The 22,825-nt window shown below is 37.7% G+C and overlaps 1 pseudogene across 1 annotated transcript; it reads right to left on the bottom strand.

Annotated features, from left to right (window-relative positions):
* Positions 1-4,711: 4,711 nt before the first annotated feature.
* Positions 4,712-18,326, bottom strand: LOC308337046 (T-complex protein 11-like X-linked protein 2; annotated as a pseudogene). Its single transcript has 7 exons — positions 18,231-18,326; positions 17,040-17,230; positions 15,942-16,078; positions 8,200-8,418; positions 7,919-8,098; positions 7,012-7,175; positions 4,712-4,944 (listed from the first exon to the last, which is right to left on the bottom strand). The product of its transcript is annotated as a T-complex protein 11-like X-linked protein 2 (transcript).
* Positions 18,327-22,825: the final 4,499 nt, after the last annotated feature.

Consider the following 22,825-nt stretch of genomic DNA (forward strand, 5'->3'; position numbering starts at 1 on the left):
AGGTATCAACTGATACCAAAAGACTGAGATTACTCCCTGCTTATTTTCAGACCACAATGTTTTGAAATTGGAACTCAATCACAAGAAGAAATTTGGAAAGAATACAAACTCTTGGAGGTTAAAGAGCATTCTGCTAAAGAAGGAATGAGTCAACCAGGAAATTAAAGAATTTAAGCAATTCATGCAAACCAATGAAAATGAAAACACATTGGTTCAAAACCTATGGGATACTGCAAAAGTGGTCCTAAGAGGGAAGTACATAGCCATCCAAGCCTTGCTCAAAAAATTAGAAAAATCCCAAATGCACAAGCTAACCATACATCTGAAGGACCTGGAGAAAGAACAGCAAATAAAGCCTAAACCAAGCAGGAGAAGAGAATTAAAGATCAGATCAGAAGTCAATAAAATAGAAACCAAAAAACAGTAAAACAGATCAATGAAACTAGAAACTTGTTCTTTGAAAGAAATTAATATCGGTAAACCACTAGCCAGACTTACCCAAAAGAAAAGAGATAGGGCCCAAATTAGTAAAATCATGAATGAAAGGATAGAGATCACAACCAATACCAAGTAAATACAAACAATACCAAAGAAATAAAGATAATTATTAGAACTTATTACCAGCAGTTACATGCCAACAAACTAGGCAATCAGGAAGAAATATATGCATTCCTGGAAACTTATAAACTACCAAGACTAAAACGGGAAGAAATAGATAATCTGAACAAACCAATAACCAGCAAGGAAATTGAAGCAGTAATCAAAAACCTCCCAAAAAACTAGAGTCCAGAGCCAGATGGCTTCCCATGGAAATTCTATGAAACATTTAAAGAAGAAATAATACTTATTCTACTGAAACTGTTTCAAAAAATAGAAATGGAAGGAAAACTTCCAACTTGTTCTATGAGGCCAGCATTTCCCTAATCTTAAAACCAGATATCCCATCAAAAATGAGAATTACAGACTAATATCCCTGATGAACATGGATGCCAAAATACTCAACAAGATCATAGCCAATAGGATCCAACAGTACATTAAAAGGATTATTCACCATAACCAGGTGGGATTTATTCATGGGATGCCAGGGTGGTTCAACATTCACAAATCAATGTGATAGATTACATCAACAAAAGAAAAGACAAGAAATAAGATCCTCTCCATTGATGCATTAAAAAAAATTGACAAAATATAGCATCCTTTCTTGATTAAAACTCTTCAAAGTATAGGGATAAAAGGAAGATACCTCAGTATCATAAAATATATCTATGAAAAGCCCACAGTGAATATCATTCTAAGTGAGGAAAACTGAGAGCTTTTCCCTTAAGGTCAGGAACATGACAGTGATGCCCACTCTCACCACTATTGTTCAACATATTACTACAAACCCTAGCCTCAGCAATCAGACAACAAAAAGAAATAAAAGGTATTCGAATTGGCACAGAAGAAGTCAAACTCTCTTGTCTCACAGATGACATGATACTTTATGTGGAAAACCCAAAAGACCTCGTCTACAAATTGCTAAGACTCATACAGAAATTCAGCAATGTGGTAGGATATAAAAATCAATGCACATAAATCAGTTGAATTCCTATTTACTAACAATGTGACTGAAGATGGAGAAATTAAGGAATCGATTCCATTTACAATAGCATCAAAAATCATAAGATATCTAGGAATAAACCTAACTAAAGAGGTAATAGATCTATACTCTAGAAACTACAGAACACTTACAAAAGAAATTGAAGAAGACACAAATTGGTGGAAAAATAATTCATGTGCATGGATTGGAAGAATAAACACTGTGAAAATGTCTATGCTGCCTGGAGAAATCTACACTTTCAGTATCATCCTTATCAAAATATCATCCACATTTTTCACAGAGCTGGAACAAACAATCCTAAAATTTGTATGGAAACAGAAAAGCCTCTGAATCGCCAGGGGAATGTTGAAAAAGAAAACCAAAGCTGGGGATGTCACGATGCCTGACTTAGAGCCATATTACAAAGCTGCGATCATCAAGACAGCGTGATATTGGCACAAAAACACATAGATCAGTGGAACAGAAGAGACTCTGGAAATGGACCCTCAACTCTATGATCAACTAATCTTTGACAAAGCAGGAAAGAATGTCCAAGTTTGTGGTAATTTGTTAGCAGCCACAAAAAATAATATCGGAACTTTTAGAGATCATCTAGTGCAGTGGTTTTCAAACAATCCTCAAAACTACTTTTTTTTTTTCCAGCTCTGCTTCTACTCAAGGTGCCTACTTTTTATCTTATTCATGGCCTTCTGGAAATATTTTTTTTTAATTTTTTTAATGACCATGTAGGATTAAATCATACAATCACTGATTTAGTCCAATACACAATTTTTAGATGAATAAAAAGCAAAGCCCAGAAAATTTAAAAGATTTTCTCTTATTCATTCAGTCAGAGCAGACAAACAAACAAACAAAAAAACAAGTTCTAATTCCTAATTAGAATCTCTTGTGCTACACTGCATGAGTACTAGAAAAATAAGCTGGAGACAAACTGTAAAGGAATAAACAGTGTATGTAGAGAGGTCAGAAGAGCCCCTGGCACATAGGTGCTCATAAATGTTATTTGTTATTATAATATGTACTTGCATTTGCATAGAATATTTCTGGAAGAAGACACAAGAAGTCTTGATTTCCTCTAGCTAGGAGGAATGAGACACAAGGGTGGGAGAGAAATTGACTTTTAACCATGTCTTTTTTTAAGAATGTGCATGTACTACAATTTATATATGTGGAGAATCCCTAAACAGTGAGAAGGATTGAATGGAGATATCTTATCTTGTTTAGTATTAAGGTTCCTTTCTCCTCCATGTGTACATGGAGAACAAACTCAGAACCTCTAAGAAATTAGTTATCTGGAATTGGAATTTAGAAAGCATAAAACAAAGCTTCACTTCAGTCTAATGTCTATATCCACCAAGTACCTACTCATCTCTATAAAGATCCTTTCAGATAACATTTTTCTAAGATAATCAGGCTTCCAAGATAAAGATTTTTTAAAAGGTTTTATTTATTTATCTATTTATTTATTTATGAGAGCTTGAGCAAGAGGAGTGAAGGGAGCAGGGACAAGCAGACTCCTTGTTGAGCAGGGAGCCTGACACACGGGTTGGGAGAGTGGATCCCAGGACCCTGAGATCATGACCTGAGCCAAAGTCAGATGCTAAACCAACTGAGCCACCCATGTGCCCCCAAATTAAGATTTTTAAAAAATTGTATAAATATTGGCAAATCAAATTTGAAAATCCAACTAGACAAAGTTCACTACCTGGCATTACATATACCACACTCACCAACATTTGTCACTTTTCTGAGACTAAGTCACAAGATTAGAATTCCTGAATAATCCATTCCTCAGCTCCTCTGTTTCCTATATCCATCCAAAGTAAAAATATCACTCCATTAACCAGCTGTATTACCCATCTGGGATCCACCTCTGGAGAAATTGCCTTGGAACTAATGGAACTCAAATTCCATCTGTTACGTTTTTTTGAGTTAAGTCAATTATCCTCAGTTCTTTCCATCCCATGAAACAGTGAGGACATTTTTTTTTTTACCAGTTATAATATGACATAAGTAAATTTTTATTTTTCCCTGTCCATTCCAAACAAGTCAAAATCCAAAGTGAATTTTTTCCTTAATCTCCTAGATTGCTGTTGGTCTGTTGCAGTTGGCCTAAGAATGATAGGATGAATCTCTACAATCTAAGAAAACAAGCCCAGGTCCTTGTCATGTGTGATTCCAACTGAGATGATAATCATAGCCTTGTAGTTAGAGTTCCAGGCTGCAAATGAGAAGTCTGGTGGCTGCTTCCACCCTTGAATACCCACATCACCTCCGTCAAGAAGAATGGGGTGTCCTAAGCCTAGAGACGTGGAAATAAGAAATAAATTAAGCTGTAGAGCAGGACAAGGGATGAACCTGAGGCAAGTCAGTCACTGACCAAATGCTTAGATTTGGTGTTACTTTCGGAGACTCCAAACCTCACCCTCAGGATCACTTGAGATACATAAGTCCTGTAGAGGCTGAGAACTGTCCTCAACTGAATGCTTCTTAGCAGACAATACCAACTTACATCTAGTCCCCAGTTTTCATACTGCTTCATGCCACACTCTAGTACAGGAGGTGGGGGCTCTTACTATTGCTAAATCACTTAAAATGATAGGGAAATTTGACACTGGAAATGGGGTTCTATGCCCTCTCTTGATCTGTAGCTCAGTAAATTTCTGACTTTCTGAGCCTATATATTCATACTCTAGATAATTCCATTCCACAAAGAGTTTTCATAGCCCTCAAGGAAATTATTTTCTATTATGGAAAATAATGTCAGTACCTGGTGCCCTGATGTTTGCTCAACCATCTGCATACTGAAGAATTATCAGTCAGTAAAAGGAAAACTGAGGGTCCGCTGACTTCTCAGGTAATTAGAATATAAGAATACAGAATCTAGATTCAGTTGCGGCACAAAAGGAAATGATGTTTTCTTGCAGCTTGGAAGTTTATTAATAAAGGAGGTTGAAACAGTCGGTGTTACTTTCTTGAACCCTTCATCTGTGTCCTGGCTGTAGTGAGGAAGAAGACTAGCTGCTCTGCTGGCCACAGGTGATGTCATCCCAAGAACATGCTGAGCCCTCTCTCCTGGGTCCCTGTTGCCATAGCTGGGGTCCAGCATTATCAGACAGACTCCATTTCTGTTTCTTGTGCCTGGGCTGGAGGGATGATATTTCTTAGGATTCCAGCATAGTAGGGGCTAAATACCTGTTGATTGTGATGCGTCAAATTGAAAAACTTCCAGCCTAGTTCGGTCAGTTCTCCTTCAATGAGACTAAGGCCTCCAGGGAAGTCTCACAGAGACTCCTGCATGCCACGAACCAAACAACATTTGAGAAACAAATGGATTCGCTGATCTGTGAGCAAGGAAAAACAAGGAAAAGGGGGAAGATCAAAGAGGTTTCAGGAGAAATTCACAATGCTCTTGTACTCTCTGCTCATGAAAGTTAACTAAGATATTCACTGACCTACCCATTCATTTGGATAAACTGTATAAATGAGATTTGTTTGCTTCATTTTGGAGAAGGGGACGCTATCAAGCTCACAAAAACAATGCATGATCAAAAGATGTTGAGCTAGCAAATTTCTGGATGTTCATAAGATTGTGTGGTTTTAAGTGAGCTCCTGGTATGCACTGACCTAACAAGAGGATCTCAGATATTGTACCTGAAGTTAAAAGGGCATACATTACAAATAACATGGAGGACATAGGGAGATGGAGAGGAGAAGGGAGTTGAGGGAAATTGGAAGGGGAGATAAACCATGAGAGACTATGGACTCTGAAAAACAATCTGAGGGTTTTGAAGGGGCAGGGGGTGGGAGGTTGTGGGAGCCAGGTGGTGGGTATTACGGAGGGCACGGATTGCATGGAGCATGGGTGTGGTGCATAAACAATGAATTTTGTTATACTGAAAAGAAATTAAAATTAAAAAAAATAAATAAAAAAGAAGCTCTATTCATAATGGCCCCAAACTGGAAACAACCCAAACCAACAGACAGATGGCTAAAGAAAGGGTGGTATATTCATACGCTGGAACACTGCTCAACAATAAAAAGGAAGGAACCACAGATCTCTGCAACAATCGTGGACAAATCTCTAAAACACTATGTTAAGTGAAAGTGGCTAAATACAAAACAGAACATAATGCATGATTCCATTTATGTGTAATTCTAGGACAGTCAAACCAATCTATGGTGATAAATCAGAACAGTGGTTGTGGGATAGGGAATGGTGCAGGACTGTCTGGGCGAAGCACAAGAACACTTTGTGAGTAATGATAAGTTCCATATCTCAATGGGGTGAGGCGTTGTGCACCCATACATTTGCCAAATTCATCAAACTGTCATTGAAGATCTGTATGTTAGGGTCGCCTGCATGGCTCAGTCAGTTAAACATTTGCCTTCAGCTCAAATCATGATTCCAGGACCCAGCGATAGAGTCCTGCATCAGGCTTCTTGCTCAAAAGGGAAGCTGTTTCTCTCTTGGCAATGAAATATTACTCAGCCATCAAAAAAATGTAATTTTTCCATTTGCAATGACATGAATGGAACTGGAGGGTATTATGCTAAGCAAAATAAGTCAGAGAAATTCAATTATTATATGATTTCACTTGTATGTGGAATTTAGGGAAAAAACAGATGAACATGAGGAAGGGAAGGAAAATTTAAAAAGATAAAAACAGAGAGGGAGGGAAACCATAAGCGACTCAACTATAGGGAACAAGCTGAGTGTTGCTGAAGGGGAGGTGAGTGAGGGAATGGAGTAAGTGGGTGATGGGCATTAAAGAGGGCACTTGATGTAATGAGCACTGAGTGTTATATGCAACTGATGAATCACTAAATTCTACCCCTGAAATTAACAAAAAATTTTTAAAAAGACATGTATGAAATATACCTCAATAAATAAAATATAGTGGAAAAAAAAGGCATACATTGCAACCAGTGCCCACACATCCAAATCAGACTGTTAAGATGCAAAAGTTAGAAGAAAGCTCACCAAGTTCACTGCTTCCTTTCCAGCATAGAATATGTCCTACAACCTAAGTCAGTATCAGTTCCTTGGAGGGAAGTAGAAGCCCACACAGTAACTTTTAAAGCAAATGGTTTTCCATCATAGATCTTGGACTATAGCTAGAAAATGACCAGGGATAACTTGATAGGGTTGAGGGGACAGTATTTCACACCTGGAAATTACATATCTTAGCTGCAGGTCCACCTTAAAACCATACATTCATTCTTCAAACTGAAAGAGATCCATTTCAATCCTGCATATTATAGATGAGAAAACTAAAGCCCAAAGACTTTCCCAATGATCGTGCTTTTCTATTTTTAAGTGTTTCAGTAACTGGCTTCCAAAGTTAAGTCTACCTCCTCATCCTAAACATTCTTGACACCCCTCCCTATCACTACTATGGGACTCTTACCAATGATGTTACAAACACAGTTCTCTTTATTGGCAATATTCTGGAGTTGGCCTATAAGAGATGATGTGTTTTCACTGCTCAGGGCAGTAAGGTCCATTTATTTGAGTCCTTGATGGATTTCCTGGGACTGTTGTTCACTCACACTCACCATAGTCTCTTGAGGCCTAGAAAATGGACAGAAAGCAGAATGGCCCTGGCATAGGGTCAAAGCCTGGAGAGCCCCTAACAGAAGGCTGGTCCACTCTAAGCCCCCACCACTAGTAGACAGCAGGACCCCATGTACAGATTAAAAACCTTCATTGTTACTCTCAAGGTGACAACAAATTCACAAATATAGCACTATTTTAGACTTCAAAAAGAAACAAGATAAATTGGACAAGGGTTCAGGTCTATGACTGAACCCACTCAGTATACGTCAGTTCCTTAAATATTTTTTTAAGATTTTCTTGGGGGATTTTCCATAGTTGTGTTTTTCCTATTTCATCAGTTAAATTATAAATAAGTTAAGAGACCTAAACTTCTGATTCCTCTTTTTATTTTGGTTGTGGTACCCTACATGCAGTGATGATAAATCAGTATTAATGATCAATTGATAAACTTCTGGATATACATACACAAACCCAGTGTCACCCATTCAAATATATAATGACTCATTTTTAGAAAACATGATAATGAATGCTTTGTAGTAAACTAGCCTCCACACTCTCCTCTTGGGAAGAAGTTTTATTTTTCTCTATCCCAAGCCTCAATATGACTTATCAAAAGGCACCAACAATCTTTGCAGGTGGTTCCCAAGGTCCTTTTTGTGGTGTGTGATGACAAATAACCAATAATTATATTATCTTCCTATGTCCCAAAAACCATATATTATTTTCAACTCTAAAAAAGATCTGTCTATGAAGCTTACCTGGAGTTAAATTCTTTTGTCAGGGCCTTGGTTATGCATTTCAGTTTATTCACAAATTCAGGTGAGCTGAATAAAACATTACCAGAGAAACTTCTGGCTACTAGCAAGACAGGCCAGGATGGTTAACTGGTGCAACTGGGACTCCATCTCCTGTAGCCGTATTCTATCCATCAGCAGAGTCTTTTGAAACAGGGAAGACTAGGTCAGGAGAGGGGGGTTCTAGTAGAGACATTAAATACAAAACAAAACAAAACAAACAATGCTCTAACACACATTCTTACCTCAGGGAAATCATCATTGTAAGGATCCCAGAGAAGAAGGTTCAGGTAACCCTGGTATAGCACCATTGTGGGATTAGGGATTTCTGAGTTGTTAGTTGCCCAATTTGAAGGTGAACGATCCAAGCTGGAGATAGCTGGGAGAGCCAAGAGAACTTGGAGATGATGTAGTGAGGTCTGTTGCTGCTTTGGTTAGCCATTTTGTGGTGCAATCAAGGAGACCTATGACACAAAAGAGAATATATAAGGGTTAAAAGCTAAGGTTTTAAGATATACTCTTGGTCAGTAAATATTATTTTGTAGGATTTTCTGTCTTAGAGAAATATTTTTCACTACCTCTTACTCAAAAAAGAAGCTTTTATTCACAATATATATTACCTTCCTCCCACAGCAAGAGTAAAAAAGGAAAATGAAATTAAAATGCCACATCTCTACCCAGAAGGATGGACTGTGAACAGAATACGTGGGGAGTAGGGGAAAGGAAGTTTACAGATACTACTTAGATGTTGGTAAAGTTAAAGGATGTGTTAAAATTAGTGTTAATCCTTGTAGCTTGTGGAAGAGTAGGCTTTCTAAACTACTGGGAAGAGGAAGGGAATCTTTCAATGTAACCATAGACAGGGAGAGGTGGGGTGAAAGTAAAAGAAAAACACAGGAAAAAAAGGAGGCAAGATAAGTTAAATAGGAAAAAAAATGCAGAAGTTGAAATTTTATCACAATAAGGTATTCAATTTTAGATCATTTATCATGATGTGAATCTTAAATCTTTATATTAAATATTTTTCCTTTGGAAAAAAAGAAATTTTATTCAAAAATTAGAAAATATCTTATCGAGAGGAGGGCAAGATAGTGGAGAAGTGGGGGATTCCATTTCAAGCATCCCCTTAATTTAGTTAGATATCTGCCAAGCCACTCTGAACACCCATGAAATCAGCCTAAGATGTAAGATTATACAGGGTCAGGGGATCATCAGTTGAGAGGTACGAAGGATGGAGTTGTGATTGCACAGACAGATGTCAAAGCATAAATGAAGGGGGGAGGGGACCACAAGAAGCTAGCCACTGGAAAGTAATACCTCAGTGCAAAAGCACCCTGCACTTGGGGACCAGTGATAGCTTGGAGACCCTTGGTTGTGAGATGGGAAGGGACTGATAACAGCACTCAAAAAGAACAAGGGGGCTTAAGGGGCAGGCAGTGGGACCAGGAACCTCCAGGCACAGACCTAAGCCCACAGCCCAAGACTGCACCGCAGCAGCCACCTGCCACCCGGTGCAGACTTGAGTCAGCAATCTCTGGGACTGGCAGCTCCTGCTGCTACCACCAAGAAGACCTGGCTCAGACTGGAGCCCGTGGTCCCAGGAACGGCAATGGTTAGGGCATGGGTTGCCTTCACTGGGATCTCTCCCAGTTTTGGTGGCACTGGAGTATAGAGATAAGCTGGGGCCTTCATTGACCACTGAGAGGGTCGCTGGGGGCACATCCCCCGTGGGAGGCTGCAGTATTCAATGGCATTTGCAGAGAGGTGTCTCTGTGTTCTGAAGGATTCAGAGAGGAGCAGACTGTGCCTTCCCTCTGAGGCACTGGTCCAGGTATGGACAGTTTATTTTGCTCTGACCCTCTGAAAAGGCAAAGGTGAGAAAAGCCACCAGAGGACAAAAGCCACCAGAGGACAAAAGCCTCCAGAGAATAAAAGCCTGGAAAACCAGTTTCCACGGAGCCCAGCCCCTTGATAAGGGGAAGGGCAACTCAGCCAAAACAGGGTTAACTGCAAAGCAATGTGGCAGCCCCCTCCCCCCAGAAGACAAGCTGAAAGAACAAGAGGACAACAACCACAGGGTCCCCATAAAACTGTAAAACACCAACACCAGGGGAAAACAGTATATTAATCTCATGGTTTTGCCTCACAGCCTGTCTATTCCTTAAATACAACTTTTCTCTCTCTCTTTTTTAATTCTTTCTCATGTTTCATGTTTTTTTTTTACCTATTTATCCTTTCAACTAGATGTTTAATATAACATATTCCATAGTAACTTTTTAACTTGAACTTTTTCATACATATACCTTTTTCTTTTTTTATATATACAGACATTAGCTTCAATGTACTCCTTTTTCCTACTCAGTATAATATATATATATGTATATATATATATATATATGCATACACATATACATGCACACACACACATCAGTTTTAGTTTCCCTGTATCTCTGAGAAGTAGAGTTCTCTAACAAAGAGAACAAAATACACCCAGGAAGAATTGAAATACCCTTCTTTGCCCACATCAAGGGATTATAGCCACCTTCCTGTCACCCCCCCCTTTTTATTTTGGGTTTCTTTGGTTTTTTTTTTTTGTTTGTTTGTTTTGTCGGTCTTTTTGTTTGTTTTTGATTTTGTACTTTATAAAGCTTACTCTTAGGTCTCATTTTGGCTTTTTTTTTTTCTTTTTGGTGGTGAATTCCAATTGCTCCAAACCTTCCCAGGGTACATCTTGCCTGGATTGTGGTTGATATTTTTGGTTGTATACCCCTCAAACATAACTCAACAGAATGACTAGGAGGAGGAACTCCTAACAAAGAAAAGACCCAGAGACAATGGTCTCTCCCACAGAGCTAATGGATATGGATCTAAGCAAGATGTCAGAAACAGACTTCAAGGTAGCAGTTATGAAGACAATAGTCAGTCTGGAGAAAACTATTAATGGCAACATAGATTTGCTAAGGGCAGTAATGAGAGAGGACCTGGCAGAACTTAAAAATTCTATCAATGAGATACAATCTAATCTAGATACTCTAACAGTCAGGGTAAATGAAGCAGAAGAATGAATTAGTGATCTGGAAGACAAACTGATAGAAAAGAAGCAGGAGGAGGCCTGGAGCAAACAGCTCAAAATCCATGAAAACAGAATTAGAGAAATAAATGACGTCATGAAACATTCCAATGTTGGAATTATTGGGATCCCTGAGGGTGTGGAGAAAGGGAGAGGACTAGAAGATATATTTGAGCAAATCGTAGCTGAGAACCTCCCTAATCTGGGGAATGAAACAAGCATTTGTGTCCTAGAGGCAAAGAGAACACACCCAAGATCAAAGAGAGCAGATTGATATCCAGGTATGTAATAGTAAAACTCACAAATCTTAGAACCAAGGAAACCATTTTAAGGGCAGTTGGGGGGAGAGATTCCTTACGTACAGAGGGAGGAATGTCAGAATAATGTCAGACCTGTCTTCAGAGACCTGGTAAACCAGAAAGGCCTGGCAGGACATATCCAGGATACTAAATGAGAAGAATATGGAGCCAAGAATTCTTTATCCAGCAAGGCTGTCATTCAGAATAGATGGAGAGATAAGGAGTTCCCAGGACAAGCAGAGACTGAAATAATATGTGACCACTAAGACAGCCCTGCAAGAAATATTAAGGGGGGGTTCTATAAAAGGAGAAAGATCCCAATAGTGATATAGAACAGAAATAAACAAATACAATCTATAGAGAAAAGGACTGCACAGGCAACATGATGACAATAAAATCATATCTTTTAATAATCATTCTCAACATGAACGGCCTAAACGTTCCCATAAAATGACACAGGGTTGCAGTTTGGATAAAAAGACAGGATCCATCCATATGCTGTCTACAAGAGACTCATTTTGAACCTAAAAATGCACCCAGGCTGAAAGTGAAGGGATGGACAACCATCTTTCATACCAACAGACTTCAAAAGAAAGCTGGAGTAGCAATTCTCATATCAGACTAATTAGATTTTAAGTTAAAGACTATAATTAGAGATACAGAAGGACACTACATAGTTCTTAAAGGGTTTACCCGACAAGAAGATCTAACAATTGGAAATATCTATGCCCCCAACATGGAGCAACCAACTACATAAACCAGCTGTTAACCAAAATAAAGAGACAAATTGATAAGAACACATTAACAGTAGGAGACCTCAACACTCCACTCTCAGCAATAGACAGATATTCTAAGCAGAAAATAAAAAAGGAAACAAGAGCTTTGAATGACACACTGGACCGAGTGGACCTCATAGATATATACAGAACATTCTACCCTAATACAACAGAATACTCATTCTTCTCAAGCATGCATGGAACTTTATTCAGAATAGACTACATACTGGATCACAAATCAGGGCTCAACCAATACCAAAAGATTGAGATTAATCCCTGCATATTCTCAGACTACAATGTTTTGAAACTTGAACTCAACCACAAGAAAAAGTTTGGAAGGAATTCAAATACTTGGAAGCTAAAGACCATCTTGCTGAAATGTTTGGGTCAACCAGGAAATCAAAGTGAACTTAAACAATTCATGGAAACCAATGAGAACAAAGACACATCAATCCAAAATGTATGTCATATGGCAAAGGCAGTCCTGAGGGGAAAATACATAGCGATTCAAGCTTCACTCAAGAAAACAGAAAAATCCTGGAATACTGGAAAGAAATTTAAAAAAAAATAGAAAAAACCCAAATGCATAAACGATCTTTATATCTTAAAGATCTGGAGAATCAACAACAAATTAAACTTAATCCACACACGAGAATGGAAATAATTAAGATTAAAGCAGAGATCAATGAATTAGAAACCAGAAATACAGTAGGGCTCACTAATGGAACTAGAACCTGGTTCTTTGAAAGAATTAATAATATCGATAAACCACTGGCCAGACTTATCCAAAAGAAAAGAGAAAGGACCCAAATTAATAAAATTATGAATGAAAAGGGAGAGATCAAAACTAATATGAGGGAAATAAGTACAATTATCATAAATTATTATCAATAGCTATATGACAATAAATTAAGCAACCTGGAAGAAATGGATGCATTCTTGGAAACTTATAAATGATGAAGGCTGAAACAGGAGAAAATTGAAAACCTGAATAGATCAATAACTAGTGATGAGATTGAAGCAGTGATCAAAAACCTCCCAAAAAACAAGAGTCCAGGGCCTGTTGGATTCCCTGAAGAATTCTACCAAACATTCAAAGAAGAAATAATACCTCTTCTCCTGAAGCTGTTTCAAAAAATGGAAATAGAAGGAAAACTTCCAGACTCTTTCTATGAGGCCAGCTTTACCTTCATCCCAAAACCAGGCAAAGACCCCATCCAAGAGGAAAATTTCAGACCAATATCCCTGATGAATATGCATGCCAAGAATCTCAACAAGATCCTCGCTAATAGGATCCAACAGCACATTAAAAGGATTATCCACCATGACCAGGTGGCATTTATCCCTGGGATGCAAGGGTGGTTTGACATTCGCAAAACAATGTGATAGAACACATAAGTAAGAGAAGAGAGAAGAACCACATGGTCTTCTCAATTGTTGCAGACAAAGCATTTGACAAAATACAGCATCTTTTTGTAGTTAAAACTCTTCAGGGTATAGGGATAGAGGGAACATTTCTCAACTTCATAAAATCCATCTATGAAAAACCCACAGCGAATATCAATCTCAGTGGGGAAAAGCTGTGAGCCTTTCCATTGAGATTAGGAACAAAACAGGGATGTCCACTCTCATCATTATTGTTCAACATAGTACTAGAAGTCCTAGCAACAACAATCAGACAACAGAAAGAAATAAAAGGTATTCAAATTGGCAAAGAAGAAGTCAAACTCTCTCTTTGCAGATGACATGATACTTTATGTGGAAAACCCAAAAGGCTCCATCCCCAAATTACTAGAACTGATACAGCAATTCAGTAATGTGGCAGGATACAAAATAAATGCACAGAAGTCAGTTGCTTTCTTATACACAAACAATGTAGCTATAGAAAGGGCAATTAGAGAATCTATTCCATTTACAATAGCTCCAAGACCCATAAGATAACTTAGAATAAACCCAACCAAAGAGATAAAGTATCTATACTCAAGGAACTACAAAACACTCATGAAAGAATTTGACGAAGACACAAAAGATGGAAAAGAAATTGAAGAAGACACAAAAAGATGGAAAAACATTCCATGTTCATGGATTGGAAGAATCAACATTGTTAAAATGTTTATGCTGCCCAGAGCAATCTATACTTTAAACACCATCCCAATCAAAGTATCATTGACATTTTTCAAACTGCTGGAACAAATAATCCTAAAAGTTGTATGGAACTGGATAAGACACCAATCACTAAGGAAATGTTGAAAAAGAAAAAAAAATCAGGAGGCATCACATTGCCTGATTTCAAGCTATATTACAAAGCTGTGATCACCAAGACAGTGTGGTACTGGCACAAAAACCGACACATCGACCAGTAGAACAGAATGGAGAGCTCAGATATGGACCCTTAACTCTATGGTCAAACAATCTTTGACAAAGCAGGAAAAAAATATCCAATGGAAAAAAGACAGTTTCTTGCATAAATGGTGCTGGGAAAATAGGACAGCTATATACAGTGGAATGAAACTCGACCATTCCCTTATACTGGACACAAAGATAAACTCAAAATGGCTAAAAAACTGCAATGTGAAACAGGAATCCTTCAAAATCCTAGAGGAGAACATAGGCAGTAACCTCTTCGATATCAGCCACAGCAACTTCTTTCAAAATATGTCTCCAAAGGCAAAGGAAACAAAAGCGAAAATGAACTTTTGGGACTTCATTAAGATCAAAAGCTTTCGCAAAACAAAGGAAACAGTCAACAAAACAAAGAGGCAAACAGCAGAATGGGAGAAGATATTTGCAAGTGATACTACAGACAAAGGGCTGATATCCAAGATCTATAAAGAACTTCTCAAATTCAACACCCAAAAAACAAATAATCAAGTCAAAAAATGGGAAGAAGACTTGAGCAGACATTTCTTCAAAGAAGGCATAGAAATATCTAACAGACACATGAAAAAGTGTTCATCATCTTTAGCCATCAAGGAAATTCAAATCAAACAACACTAAGATACTACCTTACACCAGTTAGAATGGCAAAAATTAACAAGGCAAGAAAGAACAAATGTTGGAGCTGTTGTGGAGAAAGGGGAACACTCTTACACTGTTGGTGGGAATGCAAGTTGATCTAGACACTTCGGAAAACAGTGTGGAGGTTCCTCAAAAAGTTTACATTAGAGCTACCCTATGACCCAGCAATTGCACTACTGGGCATTTACCCCAAAGATACAGATGCAGTGGAAAGAAGGGCCACATGCACCCCAATGTTCATAGCAGCAATGTCCACAATAGCCAAACTGTGGAAAGAGCTGAGATGTCCTTCAACAGACAAATGGATAAAGGCGAGGCCAATATACACATGGAATATTACTCAGCCATCAGAAAGGATGAATACCCAACTTTTGCAGCAACATGGATGGAACTGGAGGAGATTATGCTAAGTGAAATAAGTCAAGCAGGGAAAGTCAATTATCATATGGTTTCACTTCTTTGTGGAACATAAGGAATAGCATGATGGACATTAGGAGAAGGAAGGAAAAAATGAAGAGGGGGTGAATCAGAGGGGGAGATGAACCATGAGAGACTACAGACTCCAGGAAACAAACTGACGGTTTTAGAGGGTGTGGGGGGATTGTTTAGCCTGGTGATGGGTATTAAGGATGGCACATATTGCATGGAGCACTGGGTGTTATACCCCACAATGAATCATGGAACACTACATCAAAAACTAATGATGTACTGTATGGTGACTAGCATAACATGATAAAGGAAAATTAAAAAAATATATTTTATCATTGTAAGAAGGCAAACCCAAGGTCAAATCTCCCTTTCCTACACTTAAATTTTAAACATACCAGGCTGCTTATCAAGGAGTTCCTGAAATTTAGCTTGTTCATACTGGACAGAATGTTTCTGCAGGTAGGGTCGAAGGCTCTGGATAGTATAGTTCACCATGTCCATTTTCATCAGGCCCAGAACATGGAAGATACTCCTGTCATAAGGAGAAATAAAATATTTACGCTATGAAAGGAAATCTAGTGTGGAGAGGTGGAACTCAAGCAAGGTTTCCTAAAATTCCAGCATTTTAGAATTAAAATGGACCTTAAAAACAATAATCCAACTTCAATTTACAAATAAGAACACTGTGGTTAGGGGACAATGGCCACAGAGTGCATTGTTGTCAGGGGTAAGGACAAATATGTCTTTTGTCCTTTTAGTTACCAATGTAGAACTCTTTCCAATATTGCCACTATTTTCTCAGAATGAGTATTCAGTGGAAGGAAAATGACCAAAGTCCTAACAACCAACTGTGAGGAGTTGGAATGATGATGATTAAATTTCTATCTAATTGGGCATACGATTTACCTTTCTGGGTCTTGATTCTCCCAGCTGTGAAACAAGGATAATCTTCATTGCTGTCCCCTCATGGGCTTTACGTTAAGATACATAGGAAAACATTTGGGAAAAGGCTATTTGAAATCTCTGGAAGAAAGAATTATTGTACTCTCTCTTAGCATCACTTCTTAAAAGGGGTACAAATGACCTGAATATCACCAAAAAGGCCTTGAGAGTCTGTCCTTGGAAAATAAAAGCCAATAGTCTAGGGAGCAAAATAAAAGGTATTAGTCAGGGGTTCCTGGGTGGCTCAGTGGGTTAGGGCCTCTGCCTTCGGCTCAGGTCATGATCTCAGGGTCCTGGGATCGAGTTCTGCATCGGGCTCTCTGCTCAGCAGGGAGCCTGCTTCTCCCTCTCTCTCTGCCTGCCTCCCTGCCTACTTGTGATCTCTCTGTGTGTGTCAAATAAGTAAATAAAATCTTTAAAAAAAGGTATTAGTTGGTTCTTCAGTATAGAAGAGCTAGACAAGGCAGGAGCTATAACACAGTATCAGGGAGCGAGCTTTCTGACATAGTTGTTTAAGGCAGATTTCAGGGACAGTATATTCCGCTTCTTACTTTAGTAACTGCACAGGATCTGTCATGCTTTCTAGTTTCTGCACTGCTTCATCGTGGACTGGTGCACATAGGAGGGTCATCAAATTGAGAATGTAGTTAGAGAGATGAGGGACATCCAGGGCCCCATGTTCTGCTTCCTGCTTAAGGAGATCCATGTCCAGAGCTTCTTCAATCTCATTTCTTAAGCGGTTCTGGTGTGGTAATAGCAGTGATAACAAGATCTGTCCATAAAAGAAAATCAATGGAGCCAAATTGTTTAGAAACCCAATCACTCTCCAATAAACAACCTCCTTAAAACAAAGACATCCTAGTCTATGTCTTTTGGAAGTCTTGAAAATAGGTCTCTAAATTTCTTAAAGAAGAATACTATTTCTCTCTGGGGCACCTGGGTGGCTCAGTGGGTTGGGCCTCTGTCTTTGGCTCGGGTCATGATCTCAGGGTCCTGGGATTGAGTTCCACACTGAGCTCTTTGCTCGGCGGGGAGCCTGCTTCCCCCTCCCTCTCTCTGCCTTCCTCTCTGCTGGCTTGTGATCTCTCTCTGTCTGTCAAATAAATAAATAAAATCTTTAAAAAAAAGAATAGTATTTCTTTCTGTTTAGGGGCCAATTATAGTTCAAGGCTTCACTGGTATCAGTAATAACAATAGTGCTATATAATATTCTGATCATAAGGATATTAAAATATGAATAAAAATAAGAGTGTGATAAAAATAAGTGCAGGATATAAAATATATAAAATACACACCACCACAAGGTGATTGAAGCACTCTTAATAAGGAATAAAGACATTTTTAGATTATTTTTACTTCAAAGATCAAAGATAAAATAAGTAAAGGAACCATTAAAGGTCACTTGAAATAACCTTTTGACTCAAAAGTATAAGCCTTTTGGCTCAAAAGCCCTTGTGGGCAAGGGATCCTTTACTCACTTATGTGTTTCTTAAAAACAAGACATAGTAAGTGATTAGTGAAAATCTTTTTAATTGAATGACATACTGTGCCATTATAGCAACATATCACCTTTCGAGCTTCATATCATGCAAAGAAAAAAAGCTTCTCTAGATGGTCTATTTAAGCAATGGACCATGTTCAGAGAGGCGTTATGCAACTTAAGATATTGATAACCATCAACAATCCAAAGATTCGGTATGCTCAGGAACTTAACATCCACAAATGGGAGGGTTGTTACTCACCTCCTTAACTTCTTTTAAAAGTTCAAGAGCACAGGTGAAGTCAGGGGGAGTACTCAATAGTTGCTCCTTCAGATGGTCCCAAAAAGCATTGTACATTGTCTCCATGAATCTGCCTTCCAAACTGTAAAAAGTTTAAATGAGCAAATTGCTCTTTACCCAGAGAACTGATCATAATCAGGATAATAATTTCTTAAATCCCAAATAGCATTTAGGATCATGAAAGATCACTGAATTGCCAAGCCAAGAGCTATAGTTAGCTCTTGAATGAATAAACTAAATTTAGTGTCAAATGCAAAGATGTTAGCCAAATCCTCTCAGGAGGGTATCTCAAGGTTCCAGAGAAGCCCTCATCCTGCAGTAGGAAGAACCATGAACTAGGTAGGGAGTTAAGCCCTTGAGTTCTAGCCCTGGTTTTGCATCGAACATAAGTGTGTGCCTTAGTTTCTTTTTTTCCAGACAAAAAAAAAAAGAATTTATATTATACACTCCCATATATAAAACCTCAAAACAAGCAAAATAACCTGTGGTGTTTAATAATCAGAATACTGGTTACCTTTGGGGAGAATGGTTAACTTTCATTGGTAAAGTGCTGTGTGCCTTAGTTTTATATCCATAGACTTATAGGTTCAACTAGATGTTCTTTTTCTTTCCATTTTGAAATCTAAGAAAAAAATTCCTCCTTGATTACTCATTATCATCTCCATTCAAACCTGTTCCTTGTTTGTGCAGTCCAGAAAGCTTAACCCTTTTCCCTCAAAAAATACAAAAATGTACATGATTTTGTTAAAACCTTTACAAACAATTACAAAAATAAATGGGTAAAAAAGTCAAAGTTCATCTCCCAACACACCAATCCCATTTGTGAGATAATACATACATAATTGGTGTGTACTGGAGTCCTTCTAACTGCCTTCTCCTAAACCATTTTATCTACTTGGTCACCAAATTCCAGATATTTTGCTTCCAAAATATCTCTATCTATTGTCATTTCCTATCTGAACTATTGCAGTAGCCTGTTAAATGGTCTTCCTTCCCCAACAAAGTCTTATGCAATGCCACATATTCTTGCTAAAATCAATGGTTTTTCTAAGATATACATCTGGTCATGTTGGCATGCTCATTTGAAGTCCTCTCTGGGCTCCCTATCACCAGCAGGATACATGGTCTCTAAGACCCTTTAGGATCCTCTTCTGTCACTTCAACCTTATTGCCTTCCTTCTTTTTACACACTGCTCCAACAATAACAACCTACTTAAAATGAATATATAATGTCTTTCACTATTCTATGCCTGTGACTTGACAGTTCCAGTTCCAGGAGAATCCTTCCCCACCTACACCCCCACCCCGGACCACCTGAAAATTACCTGTTCATACTCCAAAACTCAAGTGTCACCTTATGAGGAAAGTCTTTCTTGACACTCCTTGGGCAGCTGAACACAAACATAGAATTCCATATACTAGATGTCAGAGAACTTATCATTGCACAGTAGCTATCTACTATTTGACTATCTCTGATACAGAAGCCTCTTGTGGTAAAGCTAGCATCCTAGTCACCTATATGTTCCCAGCATTAAGGATTGTTCCTTACACCTAGTAAGTGCTCAATGTTTGTTGTACAAATATCTGACAATAAGATTTTCCTTAGAATCTATAACTATAATTAGTGTTATTTTATAAGACCAAAGGTAAAACCAATAGTCAATATCTATATACAAAATAGATAAACCCATATTCTATTTCAACTTTGTTTCTGTTATACTTTTTGCATTGCTACACTAGAATAAGGCTGTTAATAACAGAACAATTAAAAATCAAGCTCTGAATAGTATTATTCCTTCTGCTTCATTTACCCACCCCTCATCACCACCACAACCCCAGCCACTTTAACAGATCTTCACTCTCCTAGTTTCACTTTCTCTGCACCCTAGCCAGCAGGAAAAAAATCTAACTTGAGTTTCAGAGATAGTAAAGGTGAGGAATATGCTAGGAGATTTGTCTTTTGATGGAAACCTCTTTTGGAAAAGCTGTGCCTGGCATGAGTACCTGTTAACAACAGGTAAGGGAAAACTAAGAAGTATGAAGATCAAAAGAAACACAGAGCAAAGTGTTTTAGAAATAGAACCCCTAAAGTGGGAAATTAGAAATGCTATACAATTAGGGCACAACAAATTAATTTACCCATTTAACTATTAACAAGCTATTAGAAGTATTTAATTCAGGGGTGCCTGGGTGGCTCAGTGGGTTAGGGCCTCTGCCTTTGGCTCGGGTCGTGATCTCAGGGTCCTGGGATCGGGCCCCGCATCGGGCTCTCTGCTCAGCGGGGAGCCTGCTTTCCGCCCCCCTCTCTCTGCCTGCCTCTCTGTCTACTTGTGATCTCTGTCTGTCAAATAAATAAAATCTTAAAAAAAGAAGTATTTAATTCATAGAATTTTATTTATGTCTTACAATATGAGTGTAATTAATAAAAACCAGAATAAAGCCTCATTTTAGAGAGGCATTCTTTATCAATGTGGTTCTGATCTTAATTCCCAGAATTTTTATTAGGCTGCTTATAAGACAGAAATGTTCTCTGAAATTTTTCCTCATGAAGAGTTGGCAATGCCACTATTAGAAAGATACTCTTTTCACCAGTACCTGTTTGATCTGTAGACAAAAGAATAACCTTTGTGAGCTATTTCTTCCAAGGCTGTCTAAAAAGATCTGAAATTAACTCTGTATTTCATTATTAACTGGCATACCAAAATAAACATTCTGACAACAACTTCTTTGGCTTACTTCCTGTTTAAATATATTTTTTTCTGCTTTGACACGAAACTAATAATTACACTGGTAATTACACTCCTCTGTTTTATTTGTTGGTACCATTTAAGACATACTCAAAATTAACTGTATTAATAAAAACGCTTCAATCCTGATCAAGAGTCATTTGTGTTATATACTTATCACAGGAGGAGTAAAATGAAAAAAAAAAAATAGAAGAGTCCATACCTGTTGGGAGGTAAAACACTCTCTTCCATACAGAAATCTTGGTTTACCACGATTTCATGAGCAATGCTAAGTTTGAAACTTCATTAACTGTCTCTATCAGATGTGTGACAGAAAGTACTTCAGGTCTGCTCTCTGGAAAAAGGTACAGCAGTCATTAACAGAGATTCCATACAAGTAAAATTTCTATTTTTTATAGAGATTCTCCCAATGAATTAAGTCCCCCAAGTTTAGATCCATAAAGCAGATCTTACAAAGATTCACTCAATCATCCTAGTATTTGAGGTTTTCTGAACTTTTGCCCTTCAATAACATTGGAATTCTCAGAGAAGTCAAGCGTGAACAAAAGTTTATGAAAAGCAAAAAGTGAAACTGATTTCAGAACCCTTTGCTTGAAATGTTAAAATAGTAAGTAAAAAACAGCAAGAAACACTGGTAAATTATGGTTTATAAAATAAATAATTGCCTAGGGGCACCCAGGTGGTTCAGTCAGTTAAGCATCTGACTCTTGATCTCAGCTTAGGTCTTGATCTCAGGGGTGTGAGTTCAAGCCCAATATTGGGCCCCACGCTGGGCATGGAACCTACTTAAAATAAAGAAATGAACAATTTTCTAAAAGTTGCTATTTCTGGAACACTAAAAGAAATTTTAAAAAAATAAATAAAAATTTAAAAGTTGCTATTTCTATTTTTTTTTTTTTTTGGTTTCAGAAGTAGAATTTAGTGATGCGTCACTTACATACAACACCCAGTACTCATCACAATTACCTTCCTTACTAGCCATCACCCATTTAACCCATCCCTCACCCACCTTCCCTCCAGTATCTCTGTTTGTTCTCTATATTTAAGAGTCTATTTTATGGTTTGCCCCTCTCTCTTTTTTCCCCTATGTTCATCTGTTTTGCTTCTTAAATTCCACATATGAGTGAAATCATATGGCATTTGTACTTTGCTGACTTATTTCACTTCACATAATATTCTCTAGCTCTGTCTACATCATTGCAAATGGAAGGATTTTATTCTTTTTATGGATGAATAATATTCCATTATATATATAATATATATTTATTATGTAAATATTATATATGTTTTATATAAATATGTACTATAATAATATATAATCATATATGTGTGTATACACATATGTGTATATATGTATGTATACATACATATATATGATTATATATTATATACACATATACATATACACGCATATATATGATCATATATTATTATAATACATATTTATATAATAAATATATATATAATATATACACGTGTGTGTGTGTGTGTGTGTGTGTGTCCTACATCTTCTTTCCCCATCCTTCACTCAATGGACATTTTGGTTCTTTCCATAATTTGGCTTTTGTTGATAATGCTGCTATAAACACTGGGAATAAATTCAAGATAAATGAAAGACCTAAATGTGAGACAGGAGACCATCAAAGTCTTAAAGGAGAACACAAGCAGTAACCTCTTTGACATTAGCCATAGCAACTTCTTACTAGATATGTATCCTAACGCAAGGGAAACAAAAGCAAAAATAAACTATGGACTTCATCAAGATAAAAATCTTCTGCACAGTGAAGGAAATAGTCAACAAAACTAAAA

The sequence above is a fragment of the Martes martes genome (genome assembly GCF_963455335.1).
Source record: "Martes martes genome assembly, chromosome: X".
In the NCBI taxonomy this organism is placed as follows: Eukaryota; Metazoa; Chordata; class Mammalia; order Carnivora; family Mustelidae; genus Martes; species Martes martes.